General features: G+C 45.9%; 1 protein-coding gene and 1 long non-coding RNA gene across 8 annotated transcripts in view; one reads left to right on the top strand and one right to left on the bottom strand.

Moving 5' to 3' along the window:
* Positions 1 to 18158, top strand: part of Nfib (nuclear factor I B) — a 426445-nt gene that overhangs the window by 166713 nt on the left and 241574 nt on the right. The gene's annotated exons all lie outside the window — the stretch shown is intronic.
* Positions 1874 to 18139, bottom strand: LOC111757495 (uncharacterized). Of its 2 annotated transcripts, none has more exons than XR_010048271.1 (2): positions 16301 to 18139; positions 1874 to 5464 (listed from the first exon to the last, which is right to left on the bottom strand). It is a non-coding gene; the product is annotated as an uncharacterized LOC111757495 (long non-coding RNA). The 2 variants fall into 2 exon arrangements; XR_010048269.1 differs by lacking the exon at positions 16301 to 18139 and adding an exon at positions 5978 to 10153.

Raw genomic sequence — 18158 nt, 5'->3', positions numbered from 1 at the left:
AAGACTCAAACTAGCCTTAGTCCAAAAGGTGAGTTGACAGGAGGGGCAATGTGTCTATAAAGATGAAGAGGAGTTTCTGTTTAAATATTACCCTTTTATCAAAATAAAATTTGGTACGATATTTCTATCAATTTCCCTTGGAAGTGGTCTCTAGCTTGTACAATTAAGGGGAAAATCACAAATGCAAAACTTGGCACAAGGTTTCAAAAAGGCCTTGTGAAGCACAAAGGCTTCATCTGAATGTCACTGGCTTCAGTGTGAGTTTCAGGAAAACTTTGCCCCTCTGGCTCAGAATTCTGAAAGCAAGATATCCTAGGAAAGTAACAGGTACCCTTCTTTTTCTTTAAGAATCATCCTGCTGAAACAGAGTTTCCATCTCAAGTCTCACGTGTGGTGGCCTGTGGTGACGGCTAGTTCCCAGCTCTTTACGGATACTTGAGTTTCTGTGGATGGAAGTGCTGTGGAGAAGCTGTTTGTTGATGATGGCAGACACCCAGGTCTTGATGCTCATAAAACTATAGCAGTTGGTGTTGGGAAAGATATATTAGGTCATCAATCTCGATTTGGGTCCAAGGCAGGATGGTTCACTATTGTTGTCATTCCAAGCCTTTGTCTAGGCAGCTTTGAAACGTCTTTGGAGCTAACTCCTAAGCTGTTCCTCTCCTCCAGTTCCTGGGCAAATGCTGAAGGACTTGACTTAAAACAAAGGAAACAGCATTTTAGGGTTGGAGCTGCTTAATCATACCATTCACCTCGATTTCTATCAGTGGTTTCCCCAGGAACAAAACAATTTAGTGTAAAGAAACCCTCTATCTCTGGCATAAAGTTGCCATGAAGAAACAAATCATGGATTTTTTCCTGTTTTTTCTATTTCTACTTTGGAAGTGAGGTTTTTTGGGGGTTTTTTGTTTGTTTGTTTGTTTGTTTAGCTTTAGCAAAAAAACAAACTTTAGAGAGTTTCCTGAAGCATTATCAAGAATGAGTACCATTTAGAAGTTGGTTTTGTCGATGGAAATAAGGTAGCACCTTTGTCTTTCCTGTAAACATTTATTCTGAATCTGTCTTTAGAAAATCCAATGTGCTCCTAATTTTTACTTTAGGCTCTAATGGGCTATAAAAGCATGGAATTTTCAAACTAAGTTTTAATTTTCTTGTGTTTTCTTTTAACTTCCATATTGAATGATCCTAATCTCCTAAAAGAGAAGATTGTCTTTTTTGATGAGCAATGCTATTTGATGGTTGCTACTGTACAGCAAAGAGAACTGCTCTAGACTACAAAGAGAATACAGCTGACTTAATGCTACTATTTGGTCAAAGTAGGCTCTAGATCCTTAATGAAATCATTTATGTATAATGTATGTGTGTGTGTATGTGTGTGTGTGTGTGTGTGTGTGTGTGTGTGTGTAGTTTACTTGTTCATCACTGAGAATATCCAAAATAATTCTCTATTAACAATAGTATTAGCAAAAATGAAAGTACTAAATAGTAACACAATATTTGACTGTGTATTTCAAAGTTCATTCTCGTTTTAATTCAAGACCAGTGAGTGTTAGATTACTATGGTAATGGTGTCAGTATTTATAAGCAACTCTTAACAACAAACATAACTTCTAGAGTTTTGTGTATATGTATGTGTGTGTTTTAATTCTGACAGTTGGGCTTCCAGTTTGCCAAGTATCAAAAAACTGACCATAAATATCATCTGAGTTAAACTTATCTGCATTTAATCATATTAGAAAGTTGACTGGGAATTCATCCAAAATGTGTTCATCAAAAAGTAAAGGTATTTCAAACTGGAAGACAGAAAGATTACAGACAGCAAAATTAACTTGAAACCTCTCAAACCTGGAAAAACAACTCACAATAGCAAAACCAAAGGTAAAAGAATTTTATTTTCATTTTTAAAACAGTTCAAAATAATGTGACATGCTCTTTTCAGAATTTCTGTGACATGCTCTTTTCACAGAAATGTTCATCTACAAATAATTCCCCAAAGGTACAACATTATAAAAATTACAGTATCATTGCACAACACTACAAAATATTTTTCCAACCTAATTTGCCAAAGATTTTTTGTGTGATTTGTGAATATACTTAAATGTTATCTCTTAAAGAATTTTAAGTATTTAAATTGTGCATCAAACACATTCTTTTTAGGAAAAATAATGACATTACATGAATTTAAAATGGTTCAGTGTCAGGGTACAGTTCTGTGGCATGACACCTGTCTAGCAAGTGTGAAATCCTGAGTTCGATTCCTGATTCCAAAAAAACAAAATAAAATGTTCCAGAAAATTATGAACTATATAACGAAAGTGAAGGCCACTAGTGACCTCGATAATGTAAAGCATGCTAAACTCCTCACTAGAATATAAGTTGTAAACTCTGAAATGGACAGATATCTACCTGAAAAAATACTTTAGGAGGAGTGAGGTTCATTGTTTGTGGAACAAGTAAGCATACTGAATTGAGGTAGGGATCAGATTTTCAGTAACTGGCATATATTTTACCGATTGTCTTTTTTTTTTTTTTTTTTTTTTTTTTTTTTTTTTTTTTTTTTGGTCTTTTTCCTTTTTATCGGTACCGGGGATCGAACTCACGACTGCCTGCTTTCAAGGCAGGCGCTTATGCCGCTGAGCTAAACCCCTAGCCCCTTTACCGATGTCTTTAACAGTTATGCCTAGTTTAAATAGTAGCTGATAAATTATAGTAAGTTATGTACTTATAATTTTGTAAATGAGCAATTTCAAAAATTAATGTGCATAATCCAGTTAGCAATGTGGTTTAAAATGAAATTAATTGCTATATATAAGTAAGAAACTCCAGTGGTGGGAAAGATTCAGTTTCTCAAACAACATTGACAGGAATGTCTCCTCTTAGCCTCATACTTCAGCTCTTTCTGTGCTGCTTTAATTGTGTATATAAAGTGGCAAGGAATGAAGCCTAATATCTGAGAGTCTGTTCTACAATAGAAGCTGACTTCCCATTGTGTAGGCTTGGGTCTCATACCCATCCCTGCACGCACAGCAGGGCTATGACTTTCTGTGGTTACCATAAGAAATCACCAAAAACCAGGTAGTTTAAACAACAGCAATCTATTCTTTTACATTTCTAGACACTGATTCAAGGTATCAGCAGGGCCATGCTACCTCCAGCAGCTCTGGAGAAGACTGTTTCTGTCTCTTCCAGCTTTTGGTGGCTGCAAGAATTCCTTGGTTTGTGGCCACATCGCTGGAACCTCTGCCTCTGTGGTCACATCACTTCCTCGTTTCCTCTGTGTGCTGTGTCACATCAGCCTCTGCCTCTTTTCTGTAAGGGCACACATGACTGTATTTAGGGCTTCCTGGGAGAAATCAGGATGATTTCATCTCGAGATCCTTAATTTGATTATGGCTGCCAGCACCTTTTATTCCAAATATGGTTACATTCACAAATTTCAAAGATTCAAAGATTCAAAAACAAACAAACAAAAACAAAAATAAATAAATAAATAAATAAAACAAGTTTCCAGAGACTGGGCTATGTTTTGAGGGGCCACTATTCAATCCACTGCAGCTGGTAAATATTTAACAATCTCTTTGTCAGGAAAAGCGAAACCTAAATAACATTAGCCAGTTAATATGATGTAAGTACCACAACCATGGCCAATTTCAAGCTGCCAAAAACAAGTCATTAAACATGGGTTTGTGAAGAGATACACGGTGGCACATCACTATACGGTATTTCCACTGTACAGATCCAATAGGTACAAATAACCTTAAGACACCAGACAGTAGTAAAATGTAACCAAATAACTACTAAGTAATAAGATTTGAATGTTTCCTTCAGTTTTAATATGATTCACTTAATTATGTTTATATGCTTTAAATTTAATGATTGGGCTTAACAACTGGTTCACAAAATTTCTGAAAGTTAAGCAATGGATGAATTAGGTGTGCTGGTAGGAACTGGATAAAATATGCCAGTTAATAAGGCCTGCATCATAGAGCCTAGGATTTACGGTCAGTAGTATCCACACATCTGAACTGAAAATATGGTTGGTGTTTCCTTAACAGAAAGTTGGATCACTCACCTAAAATAAAAAGAAAAATTTGGAAAAAAAAACCAACCTCAGTATCATTGATTATACATATATTAATGCTTACAGACTGAGGGGGAAAATCAGCATAATTCAAAACACAGTATCTATATTGTGTGTATGCATGACCCTGCAGATCAGTCTTTCTACCTAAGGAAAATCATTATTTTTTCGCATTCTCATTTTTTTTTTTTGTCTTTTTCATTTTTATTGGTACCGGGGATCAAACTCACAACTGCCTGCTTGCAAGGCAGACGCTTATGCCACTGAGCTAAATCCCCAGCCCCCACATTCTCATTTTAGTTATCTTATAAAAATTTGTTTTCCAAGCCTGGTCACATTCATCCCAAGATAATAGGCTCAAGAAAAGAGAAATTTAAAGAATACTAACAGGTCTGTTGAGATATAATTCACAAAAAATGCAATTCATCCATTTAAGGTACAAAATTCACTTGTTTTTAATGTACTCACCAAGTTACACAGGCAACATCTCAATTTTAGAACACTTTCATCAGTCCAAAAAGAAACTGCTCTGCTTTTCTGTCACCCTCCAACACTCCCCGTCCTTTCCCCAAGTTTTTTTGGCTTAGTGTGATGCTTTTTAAGGTTCATCCATATTGTCACATGCATCAAGATTTCATTTCTTTTTCTTTTCTTTTGTCTTTTTCTTTTTTTATCAGTACTGGGGATCGAACTCATAACTACACACTTGCAAGGCAGGCACTTATGCCTCTGAGCTAAATCCCCAGCCCCAAGATTTCATTTCTTTTGCTTGCTGAATAATATTCTAGTATATTAATATGCCACATTCATCAGCTGACAAGCATTGAAATTCTTTTCCCTTTTTTGGCTGTTATGAAAACAAGCTTTTATGTGGACATAAATTTCTGTTTTTCTTGAATCAGTGGCTTTTGAGCTAAATTTTTTAGATAATTTTTCTATTTTCTATATGATTAAGGGAACTATCAGAACTGAACTCAGAAGGCCACACATTGCATTTCAAACTTCTTAACTGTTGTGACACCAGCCCCGGCCCTACTGTTTCTTGTAGGGAGGAGAACCATGTCCATCACGGGGAAGTGAGAGCTGACCTGATTTGCTTGCAGACTGCAGAGCAGTGAATTTTCTCTGGAGTTGTCTATGCCTGGGCTTTGCCACAAAGGGCTCACAGTGCACTACAGTGCTCCCTTGGGGGCTTTCCACATGCAAAGGACGAGGGATAATGAACAGGGAATCTTATTTTCTAATCTGGAAATAAGAGTTATAAGATTTGGAAAACTTGTAGAAAAGAAGGGGAAAGATTAGCTTCTCTGATTATGGAACTGTGGAGAATTTTCTTTTCTCTGGAGCATGACTTGGGAAAGTCCTTCCATGTGTCCTGCAGGCCTGCAATAAAACAGAGGGCTCTATATTAATTTATGTAGCAGTTTTCTTCCAAGAAATGCAGTGTCTTGAACAGTCTTTCACTCACTCTCCTAAGGGAGTTTGCATAATATGCATAAGAAATGGCTTCTTTTAAAATTTACACTCTTCAGTTAGTACTGGGCAGAAATAGAACTATAAAAGCAGACTTCCTGACCAAACATTCCACTATATTTTTCAGTGAGCTTCTATAAATCAATGTATATCCTTAAAAACAGGACCTCCTCATGATATCCCCAAGACTCTACTCACTGACGACTGCTGTTCCTTTCACCAAGAGCAGAGCTTTCCCTTCCAAATTAGCATCAACTAGTAGGCCATGCGCCACGTAATGGTAGGATATCACTTATTTAAAATTAAACGCTCAAGACTACCGAGATTCTCAAGCTGACAATCCAGCTTTCACTCTCCAGCCTCAAATGAGAACCTCCTAAGAACCCTAGGGCTAGTTCAACACAGGAGAAAAGTCCCACTTACAAACTCTAAAGGGAAACTGGAGGCCAATCTGTCTGCTGCTGTGTTTTGCTGTTCTTGTTGTTCCATGAGGAAGCACCGCCCCGGAACATCTTGCTCATTTTCCTAGTTAGCACCCTCAGCTCTGGTGTCCAAAAGCTCAGTTCCTGGCCTGGATGGATGAGCCTGAGTGAGATTCCAGAAGCTACCACATTCAGGGCAAGTCTATACCTGGCCCCAACCATTTAGTTCCTGCGTTGGGCCTTTCCTCACTATATTCATACTGTGACATCCTCAGTGCTCAATTTAAAGTAAAAGTCTTGGTCAGCATCACATGAGGCCATGTGGAATCTTAGTGGGTGACTAGGGAATCATTTGGGCTTTTCTCAGGTATCTAGGGAATATCTGTGGCTTTTTCACCCCTGGAAACCTTCTAGATATCACGATTTCTTTCCCAGTGATTTGCAAGGAATAAGAAGTCTTGAACCAGTTACCAATAGAGAATTCCATGCAGTGTTCCTTGCTACTTCTACCTCTAGGCACATTTTGTTTGGACGCCCATAAACTCAACATGCATGTCGCCTTAGTCACTTTCTAATTGCTGGAGCTCAATAACCAACACCAACAAATTAAAGGGAAAGCGGTTTAGTTGGCTCCTTGCTTTTTGGTTGTTGGCATGTGGAAGGGACTGGATGAGACTTACCATAATGAGTGGACAGAAAGCAGAGAGAGAGGGGCTGGGGATTTAGCTCAGCGGCATAAGCGCCTGCCTTGCAAGCAGGCAGTCGTGAGTTCGATCCCCGGTACCAATAAAAAGGAAAAAGAAAAAAAAAAGAAAGAAAGCAGAGAGAGAAGAAAGGGCAGAGGGAGGGATAGACACCCTTCCAGGATATGCTCTTGGTGACCACCTCTTCTGACCAGAATAACCTCCTGACAGCCAGCAGCGTTAGCACCCCATATCCAATCACCTTTCAAAAGCCCTGCCTCTCAGTGCATGAAACTCTGGGGAGATATCTAGATATAAACTATAACATACAATATTTATTTGTCAGCCAGGACTGATTTTAGTTACTAGAGATGAGTGCAACATGAAAAAGCAGGTCTCCTTTTGAAAATGTAAGAATGTCAGAATGATAGTAGAGTATGAAAACAAACAGAGAGCTAGGTGTGGCAGAACACGTCCATAACTCCCGGCTATGTGGAAATTTGAGGCAAAAGCATCACAAGTTTCAAGCCAGACTGATCATCTCTGCAAGCCCCGTCTCAAAAATATGATAAAAAAAAAAAGGTCTGAGAATGTTAGTTGCTTAGGGACTGCTGGATTCACCCTCCAGTACACACACACACACACACACACACACACACACACACAGAGAGAGAGAGAGACAGAGACAGAGACAGAGAGACAGAGACAGAGACAGAGACAGAGACAGAGAAAACATGAGCCACTTCTAAGTATGAGATCCTGTTTTACTGCACAGGTGATATACTTAGGAAGTTAGCTAGCCCTGTTTCCAATGTTTAAAAAGAAAAAAAAATCCTTAGACTAGAAAAGCTGGGGATCTAAGGTCTGTATTTCCAAGTGGTCCTGCATAATTGGTTGGTTCTGTATAGTAACTTGTAGTCATTGATTAGATCTTTCATAACAAAATGCCACAGACTGGTTGGCTTAAACAAAAGAAATTCATTTTCTCACAATTCTTCAGGCTCCAACCGGAGATCAAAGTATCAGAAAGCTTTGTTTCTTCTAAGGCCTTTGCTGTTGGCTGACCTTTCCCTGTATCTTCATGTGGTCTTCGCTCTGGACCTGTTTGTGTCCTAAACTTTTCTTATAAAGACTCCCACATCTGCACTGGACTAGGGCCTATCTCCTTATAACCTAGTTATCCCTTTAAAGAACCTGTCTTGAAATAAAGTCATATTCTGAGGCACCAGTTGCTAGAACTCCAACGTATGAACTCTGGAGGGACCCAGTTCAGTCCGTAACACAGATTTAAGTCACTGCAGCTCCAAGTCATTGCACTCGTCCCTCCCCTCAAGAGCTGCCAAGACACAGTCTCTCCCCTTGCTGAGGCAGGCATTAGCTGCCATGGACTATCTCATTTTTTCTGCTCTTCCCCCTTCTGGCTCACCTCTCATGGCAGCATGTTGGGATGGTCACACTACTATGGAATGATAGTTGTGTACTCTATCCACACCTGTGAGGAAAGGTTGCTGCTCATGTGATGCTTTATTACATACTAATCTATTTCCTTATTTTAAAAAACTGTGCCTATTACATATAGATAGCACTTCAAGTGCAATACAGACGCTCAATGAAAAAACACCTTGAGGTATAACTGACTGCTCACCGCAGAGATGAGATACGAAGGTTTCAGGAGAGGAAAACTCTTGGCACCAGCACAATGCTTCACTTTAGTCACCAGGCTGTGTAAGGGATGGCCCTAAATTTCAATGGAAACCCAGTGAGGTAACCCCTTGGAGAGACTACACTCCCAAATGGGCTTCGTATCTATTCGTAGAAAAATGTTAGCCAAATCATAGCTAAAACTCTGCTAATTTGGGGGAAGATTTTGGTCTTGTGCCTGGAACTATTGAAGCATATATTCACACCTACCATACATGACACTTCGTAGCAGAATTTCCAGCACAACACTTCAGTGCTTTATTTTTAAAAGAAACAGCAGACACTGAAGTCCTACTCACTCTGCAGCTTTCCTGCAGAAAGCTCCCTCCACCAAAGGTGGGGAGGCAGAGGGGAGCTTCTGTGCTGAAAAGAGGCACACTTTTCAGTTTTAAAATCTTTGCTCAGAATCAGGAAACTCACCATGCTGAAATATATAACATTTGCACCTGCATATGAATTTTTTAAAGTCACATTTGCAAGGTTCTGAAAAAAAGAGTGTGCATGATTATTGAATAAGTACCAATATTAAAGTTTAGAAAATACCATCAAAGCATCTTACTCTAATCTCTTTGGCTTTAAGACAAGGAGAGAGATTCTAAAATGTTGAATGACTTGCCCTAAACCAGCATTCCACTCAAAATGCAGGTCTTTTCTTTTAGGCTTGTGTACTTCTCACCCCACTGGGCTACTTTTAAATAGATATTGTTCTGCCAGCCTGAATTGCATGCAAAAACTGTCTGTGTGTGTGTGTGTGTGTGTGTGTGTCTGTGTGTGTGTCTGTGTGTCTGTGTCTGTGTGTGTGCTCTCTCTATATGGGAATCTCTATTTAGATTCCAGAGTTGAGAAAGCAAGGGCTATTTCAGTTTCAACTCCCTTAGCAAACAGAAGAAAAGGCATCTGATCCATAGACGTCTCCAGCTGGTCCCCTGGTCTCGCTGCCCGCTGCCCACAGGTCTCCATGCAGCTAGTGGGCACTGGCTGCCAGTCTGACACCAGGGGGCGCAGTGTCCTTTGTCCTGACAGACATTGAAGGCAGGCTCTGAAGTCTGGCAGGGTCTTCAAGTAAATCTGACTTTCCCTTCTTTCACAGTTTCTCATTACAAACAGTTCACTCCCCAGCCCTCCTCGACATATTAAAGCCATTTTCTCTGTCCTTTTCCACAGCACTCATAGTCTCTGTCCTCAGTCTCAGAGGTGCACATGTTACAAGGTTGCAGCTGGGAGAGACACCAGCCCAGACCAGCTCTTTCTCTGCAATGCCTAGGAGACCAGGCCTATCATTAGTCCTCATGTGGAAGCCCCGAAGTTAAGGAGGTTGCTAGCAATTCTTTCACAATGAAGAACCATCAAAGGCAAGATGAGCTTCCTGGGAGAACTGCTGTTCTAAAATCTCTCCCCTTTCCACTCTCAGAGAGTAACAAATCAGTGGGTTTGCGAAGCTTATGTATCCTAAAGCCATCTTCTCGGCTCCTTCTGTCTGCCCTTGAATTGAGTCAAAACCTCTGGTAGTTGGGTACCTACCAAAGAGACAGCCTTATGCATCTTTCACCACACCCGTGCTACTCCATTCCACTTCCTGTGCATGCCATACAGAATAACTGGCTCCTTGTCTCCCTACCAACCTGCTTCCAACAAAGAAACCTACTCTACACTTGCCAAAGTCTCCTGATTCCAAAGACTCAGTGCTCCCATCTTTTGCAGATATGTAAACAAGCACCCTCTTCTGCTTTGATATCCCCATAACCCTGCCCCCTGTAAACATAATCCCACATAGAATGCAAACCAAAAACACATCATTTTACCAGGAACCCTGAATCTCCACTGCTTCAAGCTGAAGGGCCACAAAGTCCCATGGGGGCATTTGAAAAGCTGCTGCTGTGTTTGCATAGGAGAGGCTTCAAATGTACTTGGTCTGCTCTCTGTCTTGCTGCAATCCTTGGGGATAAACAGGGAAATTCAAATCTTAACAGGTGAGCTCCAGTCCCGGACCTGATACAGAGTGAAGGCAGTGCTGGGGGAACAGTGGGCCACGTGCCCAGCTGCACCAAGGCCTGAAAGGAACGCGCAGCTACCATGGTGATTAGGTTACATACACTAAGGAAGACTGTGCTCTCAGTTTGCCTGAGAACACACAGCATTAGCAGGATCTTGGATGAGGCAAGAGGAGAGGAAAAGAAGGTGATGTCCACTCTGACCTGACCCTCTCTTTGACCTTTTCCTCACTCACTTCTGTTTTCCCCTCATTTCTCTTAGCTAACATGGAGTCACAGGAAGGACTGAGTCTGCAGACAGGTAGCCATAGCTTCTTACTCTGATTGTGAGTCTTACTCTGCCCACTCGAGATAGCAACATCTATCAGATATGTAGACCCCCACTTCCATAAATAAAAATCCTAAATGTTACTCTGGAAAAGGGAGTGTGGGGAAGACTTTTACTTTCATTTTATGTTCTTTTGTGTTACTTAAAGTATTTTGACTTAGGTATATGTTCCTTTTATACTGACTTTTAAGGTTTTGTAGGGGCTGATGAGACTCATCAGAGTGGTGGTGAGGAGGACTTCTAAACATATCTGGCCCAGCACATGGCCCAGTGCACAGCTGATGCTCACTAAATAGTAGTTTATTGTGCTAGCATACAAAGCGGAGCAATCAGACTTTAGACTAAGAGACCCAGGGGCTGCTGTAGACCCTGTACGAGCTTCCTGTATGCCCTTCAGAAAGTCAGATTCTTTCTCTGCACCTCAAATTCTTCATCTGTAAAATGACAAGACACTGGTTATCTGGTTTAGAAAGTGATAGGAAGATAAAGCAATAGCATCATCACCACCACTGCCTGAGGCCCCTTCCACAACTGTTACAGCTGTAGCAAGAGAAAGTCTATTAGGCTCCTACTCCCCCAGCAGAAACACTTCTTGGAGAAGTTGCCATTGAAGATGGCAAGAAAGGCTGGAGACAGCTTAAACCAAGTACAGAAGGTTAGGAAACAAATGATGTGTGAAGACTGCAGGACATCATCAGCTTAGGGTAGGAGATGGGGAAAGGTGGTTTAGGTTGTTCTTTGGGTGCAGTTGGCACCGTGATTTCCCAAAGGCCTGGGTGAGAATGTAGGGGATGAAAGGGCATAATCCAAGGTCCTAAGCATCCTTGGCCAAGCTCCCTGTGGGCACAAAGCTGAGACTAGACCCTCCCTGAGCAGATAAATGAGCTTCTGGATAAATGGGCTTTGGACAAAACCAAAAGTAACCTACTACTCACAAGAACTAGGCTAAAATACCTCCAAGGCTTCTTTCATCAGCTATTTTCATGCGAACAACAGCAAAGTGGAGGTGCAAATGTTCAGGCTCTAACCCTTCTTCCTCCCCGTGGCAGCTGGTTTTGGAAGACCTGGTTTTTGTGCGCCCCAGTTCTTGAAAATCAATCAGAGATTTGTTCCTGGAATACAACTGATTTATTTCCCACATTTCTGGGAAGAGGAGATTTTCCTTGTCCTCTCCTTTGCCAGAATTCGGCCTTTAGAGAAGGGGAAGCAGGTAGTCTCCCCGTAGGAAGGTAGCAACTTTCTTTTTGCCCCACGGTCTCCTTCCTATTTAAAGCAGCACCGCCTGTCATACCAGCTTCCTGCCAATATTTGCAGGCAGGAAGATTTTCTGACATTATAAAGGGGAAAGCGTTCCGAGCAGATGGGAACCCTTTCCCGAGGCCAAGGAGCAGAGCATGGCTCTTCGGGTCAACCCTCAGGTTTCTGCGTTTACATTTAACAAGAGGGTGTGTAGTTTTTCATGTCTCTGAACTATCTGGCAGCGCCTGTTAAAACTGCATCTCTCACCAAGCTTCATGTGGTCACTCCCCAAAAAGGAGGTGCATTTCCAATTCTTGAGGGATCTGGAATAACGGTATCATAGTATAGGGCCACCTACGTGTCTCTGTCTCTCTGTCTCTGTCTCTTTCTGTTTAGTTCCGTCTCTCCTCTCCCTCCCTGAGGCCCTGAGATCTGAGGGTTGGCCTGGGGAGGCAGATTGCACCCATGCGTGGGCAGGTAGTAACAACTCCGCCAGATCTTCAGAGGCAAAACCAAATAAATAAGAACAGCTTCGACTGTCATACTTTGATTTAAAAAAAAAACAAAACCCTGTACTCTGAAATTTTTGTGTTTTTAGAGGAAAGTCCTCCGTTGTATTTTACAAGTCACTTTCAAAGGCAGCCTTGAATGTCTGACCACTTGTTAAAATGCCTCTGTGCTTGCTTTACTGCGCGGTTCTTTTCTGCGCGCGTTTGTATCTCTAATAAGCAGCATTGTTTGTTATCCTTGGGTCCGTGCCCCTGGGATTGAACTGAAATAAAGCAGTAGCGCTGTGGCTCAGCGATAGTAAGATACGCCGGGTTTCCCAGGCCCGGGAGGGTCGCGGGGCCGCTCAGCAACCCGCCTGGGGAGAGCCCACCCGCGCGTGTGCGCCAGCGGAGGGCGAGTTTGGGAGAGTCCCCGCCTCGCGGAGAGGTCCCAGGCCGCCCAAAGCCTGGAGGACTGGGCGCAGGAAGGAGGCACACAGGGAAACGAAGTGCCACTAAGGACTGGGGGTGGGGGTGCGATTTGAGGGTGGGGATGATTTTGGAAAGGGGACAGCGGCGTGGGACTCGTCCTGAGCCACCTTTTAGCTCGAGGTCTCAAGCTCCGTCCCGTGTCATAAACTCTCACTAGTAAATTCTCGTTTTCCCGAGGAGCCTCGCAGTCTCGGCTGCCTAAAGGAAACATTTTGCGGAAGACGAGGCTGACAACCCGCCGTCCCTGCAGTTTCCTAAGACTTGTCCTCGTTTCGTTTTCATCTGAGCCCTTTTGTGGCCAGGGAGAACAGGAGCGCGTGCTCCGAGGAAATTAAGAGCCGCCGTGGCGCAGCCACACAGAATCTTTCGGGCGCTGCAGACCTCACGCGGGGCCCCGGTAGGGCCTGTCTTAACTTTCGTTGCTCCCAAAACGAAGTGGAGTTTGCTACCAAAATGTAGAAATCCGCATCGGAGACAAACCTAGGAGCGCCTTCAGCATCTGGGGAAATGCCCAGTACTGTCCCGCCTGCGTCTCTGGGTCCCCAAGTTTACTGTCGCGCTGCCTCTGCGGGACCGGGCGCCGGTGAGAAGTTGTAGGTCGCGCCCCGGGCTGTGCGCACCTCCGCGAACCTCCCAGCTCCTCCAGGGCGCAGCCCAAACTGTCTTCTCCGCAGCTTCGGGGGGCAGACCGAGTCCCGTGCCCCCAGCGTCCAGCCTTCCTCCCAAAGACCGCTCGAACTGGCCTCGCTGGCCGCGCTCCCTCAGCCGGCTGGGTGGCTTTAAAATGCTCCAGTCGTTCGTTCGCTCGACCAGAGTGGTTTCCCTCCTGCACCTCGGCGGGCGCCGGAGCTGTGGGCAGCCCCTGTGTTGCGTCTCGTCCTCGCATCCGCGGAGTTTTCCGAATTTGAAATAATAAAGTGAATTTAGGCTCAGGGAGAAGCGCTGGGTTTTGCAGTTTTGCAGGTAGGGCCGGGAGCCCAGAAGCTGCCGGAGACCTAGTGTTAAAGTGGAGGAGGAGCACCTGGGCCCTGCTTCGCCTTTCCGAACTTACGGCGTGGTGCGGCTCTCAGCCCACCCCGGCAGCCCGGCCGGCGCAGCCTGGGGGCACCGTGCGCCGCGCGCCCTCCTCCGCCCGGCCCGGGCTCCTCCACGCCCTCCCTCCTCGGGCCGCCCGCGGCCGGGAGTGCGCTGCTCCGCACTGGGTCCCCAACAGGTAGTTTCACTCGGGATTTGGCCTGGTTTAAACACCAAAGGCGGGGCGCGCTAAACTGAAGCCGAGACGCAGATGCTTAAGGAGTCGTGGAACGAAAGTCGCGTTCTGGGAGTCACTTTAAATAACCTTGTTTTCTCTTCAAGCTCCAACGTCTCCTAAAATACGCGAGCTGTTCTGTTTGGAGTGGCGCTCAGCGAATCTAAATGATCGATAGGACTCGGACGGGTGATTTACAGCTCCTCCGCAGTAGTCACTGCAGAACCCACCTCGGCCTTAGGCGAAAGGTGGTTTAAGATTTCCCTTCAAAATGCCCTGGACTCCAAAGCGCAGGGGAAGAGGTGCGCTGCACTGCACTTGGGTGACACAACTAGATGACACCTTCCCACAGAGCGCGGGAGGAACAGCGCGATGCCAGGCCGCATGTGCACGGGGCTGCGGCGACCTCGCGCCCCGGCGGGCGCACCGCGCTTGCTGCCCCGGGCATAGGGAGAATTTGGGCTGGGCCACTCCGTTCTGCCCCGGGCACGGAAGTGCAAGCTGGGACAAAGCAGAAAGCGAATTTGGCTGCGTAGCCCTTTCCCTTGGGGGGCGCTCGCCCGAGCGGCCTCGCCTGGGGCAGTGGGCGCACGTGGTGCGCAGGGACCCGGCGCGCGACGCGACACCGTGCGCGTCGCCCCGAAGATCCTTGGCGCGCGCAGCCCGGGCCGGGCGGGGACGGTGGGGGACCGGGCCCCTAGGCTGGCGGATCCAACACCTACTTGGCAGACAAACCTTTCCCGCTACCGCTCGGAGCCGTCGCCTAGCAGTGCTTCCCACACCGCCGCGACCCGCGGAGGTCCTGGCGCTGCTCCGCCCGTCTGCCGACCACCCCCTCGGCGCCCTCCCGGTCCCGGCCCCAGCCCCCGGGGCCGCGGGCAGACCTGACTTGGGAAGCTTGGATCTTCAACCTCTGGGGACCTGCTCGTGCTCTCCGGGTCCCAGTGGCTCCCGCTCGCTCCCCCCTCGCTCACTGCGACACTGCTGGCCCCAGCCCGTCCCTCATCCCGCTGCCAAAACTTCCCAAAGAAAAGTTTTCTCGAGCTTTACCACCTCACCCCGGCTGGAGCTGGCTGGGGGAGGGAAAGAGTACCCTTTCCGCCTGCACCCGTGTCCCCCTCCCTACTTGCCCTCGCGAGTCCAAACCTTTCGGGTGGGAGCGGGCGGCAGCGGAGCCCCCGAGACACGACTGCGCGGGGGATGGGGCTCATTTCTCAGCCCCCCGCGCTCCGAGCCTCCGCGGTTCCCGCCCCCTCCTCCCCCACTCGCTTTCGGCTGAGACCTGCGGGTTCTTAGTTTAGATTTGTTCCCTTTTTTTTTTCCACCGTCAGTTTTTAGATATATATTTTTTCTTTTACAAAGTTTCCTCCCCGCCCGAGCGCTGAGCCCTGAGCGTCCGCCCGCTTCCCAGCTCCAGGAGCGGGGCTGGAGATGCGCCCTTCGTGCGGGGCGGGTTGTCTACCGAATGGGGGCCAGCGGCTCCTAGGGTGATTTCTCGGGCCTGATTTTGTCTCCCTGGGAGACACTAGGGGAGCGAGGTGAATCTAATTCCTGTAGGAGCCAGGCAAGCCTCTCTGGCAGCCCTTGCCCGCCCTCTGCTCCCGGCTGAGAATGCGGTGGTTGGAGGGGTGCTTGGCAGAGGTAGCCGCGGAGATCAGATCCTGGTGTAGCACCTTCCCGCGGGGACCTGGAGGTGGAAAAGTCCCCTCCCTGGGGTGCTGCACAACTCCAGGTACGGGTCTGTGACTACCAAAGAGAGCACCTCCAACTGGTTAATTTGTGGCCCGTTATGTTTTAATTATGTCTAGGATTAGCGAGGTTTGAGATTTGGGGTCCAAATTTACCATCTCAAGACTTCAACATTTGAAACAAAGCAACGGAACGTCCTGGCAAAATTGGGTCTCCTATGGCGCTCCTGAGCAGCTAGCAGGGAACAGAAACGAAATCCGCCCACTGTGGTGTGGCGGAGATTCCAGGGCTTAGGGGGTCGGGAAGGCTTTTGTAACCTCCACTTGGTTGGGCATGAAATCAGACTTGACGCCTGCGGGTTGTGGTCCCCTCTTAGCCTCGCTTCTTCCACGTGGCAGACGGGTTGCTATAGCCAATGACACCTGCCCAGAAAGACATCCTGAGGGCAAGTGCGTTCTACTCACCCCAGCCAATTTCTTCCAAATCCGAATCAGTTCTATCTTTAGTTCAAGGTTAGCGGGGGATGCTGTCTACCTTGTGTGGGGGCACGCGTGAACTGTCCACACAAACAAAAATGGGTACAAGCCCTCATCATCTTTCTTCCAGGAGAAGCAGAGATGCTCCCCCACCCATTCCCATCGCAATCTCTGCTGAGCACATAGAACACGTGGCCCACGCGCTCAGCGCGCTCCAGCCGGGTTCTCCCAGGCCCAGGCCCTGCTCAGGTTGGGGTCCTTGGGTACCAAGGCCGCACCTCCTGGCATTGCAGGTAGACCCTCCCTCCCCCAAACTGTTCCCCGCAGAAACTGACCAAACTTCCTACCAAGGCCAAGTCAGAGAAAGCCCTGCAGAGGGTCACCTGGCACAGAGGTGGAGGTTTGCCACAGCTCCAGTTGGCACTCCACCAGGACAGTGACTGGGGACCCTTACACTGATATTGGAAGGGGGGGGGTGTTTGTCTTCGGAAGAAGGACAAGGGCAAGACTGGAGAAACATTAAGGTGAGAGTGCAGATTCAGCTGCCAGAGTATGGCACCCCTGCGTCTTAACTCTTCATCTTGTCCCAAGTCTGTGCCTCCGGCAGAGCCTTGTCCCTTTCAAATCCCAAACTCCTGAGGAATGAAGAGGAAGAAGGCCCCCTACCACAGAGACTCTGCCGCACCCCCAACTTGGGCAGCCTCACGGGAGGGCAGGAGCTGGGTTCTGATCTGTGTTTGCTGCTTGCTCACAAAGGAGCCCCTGGTTCCTTTCTTATTCGCATCCCTGCATACCCTGCATAAAGCCCCAGGCCTCTTGAATTGTATTTATTTATTTTCATATTCAGCACCTTAGATTTCACTGGGAGATTTTAAAACAGGACTAGTGAGGAGAAAAATAGATTAAGAAAAGAAGTAGGCTGTACTTCTCAAGGGAGGATGGGAGAAAGTGAAAAATCAAGACTACACAAATTGGGGAATGCTTTAAATTTTCATTTCTTTCAGAATCTTCATTGTATGGAAACCTATTTAAATTACTGCTACAAAGCAAGTTGGGATTCCCTGTGGGAACAGAAAGTCTAAGGCTGGTGGGATGCCCTTTACTAATACCTCTCGGCCTTCAGTCTAGTGATTCTGGCCCATCTACAGGATTCCCTGGACTGCCCAAGTGTATTAACCATTGGTTCTCCAGGAAGGCCAAGTGCAGGACAGCAGCCCAAGACAAGTTCCCAGAAGCCACTGTTTCCCCTCTGTGATGGGCCTCAGAGGAGACAGAGGGCCTTAATGGAAAGGTGCAGTTGCCAGGCTGTGGATGTGAGAGAGGGACCAACTGCCATTCTTTCTTCGATGTCCATCTGTCTGTCTGCTGATTAAAAGCTCAAGTTTGCATTTCTAATTTTGGTGCCTATTTTTTTTTAAAGGAAACAACCTGTGTTTGCAGATCTTTGTATATATATGGTCATTTGATTTTCTTTGTAGAGATTTTCTTTTGCCTTTCTTTTCTTTCCCTGTAGTTTTGGCAACACTGGAGGAGGAGGTTTAGTGGAGAAAGTGGAATTGTCCAGTTTACTCTTGTTAATCAGGTGCAAAAAAAATTACAAATATTGGCTCTCTATTCTTTATAGAATCCTTTTATAAAATAAAACAGTCATTTAGGTAGGGACTGTCTAGGAATGGAAAGTTGATGATACTGGTAAACTAGCTACTCCTGTGCCTTTAAGAAAAATCCATGAAGGCTTTCCATCAGCCCAGTGTCTGGGAAAGGAGCAAACTAACTGCTTGGAACAAAAAAGACAAAGAGGCCAAACAACAAAACAAACAAACAACTCCCTACCCCCCCCCCCCCA

This window comes from Cavia porcellus, unplaced genomic scaffold, assembly GCF_034190915.1.
Source record: "Cavia porcellus strain 051 isolate PalLab524CR breed Dunkin Hartley unplaced genomic scaffold, mCavPor4.1 scaffold_1, whole genome shotgun sequence".
In the NCBI taxonomy this organism is placed as follows: domain Eukaryota; kingdom Metazoa; phylum Chordata; class Mammalia; order Rodentia; family Caviidae; genus Cavia; species Cavia porcellus.
The sequence above is the reverse complement of the archived record's forward strand: the minus strand, read 5'-3'. Positions and strand labels throughout refer to the sequence as shown.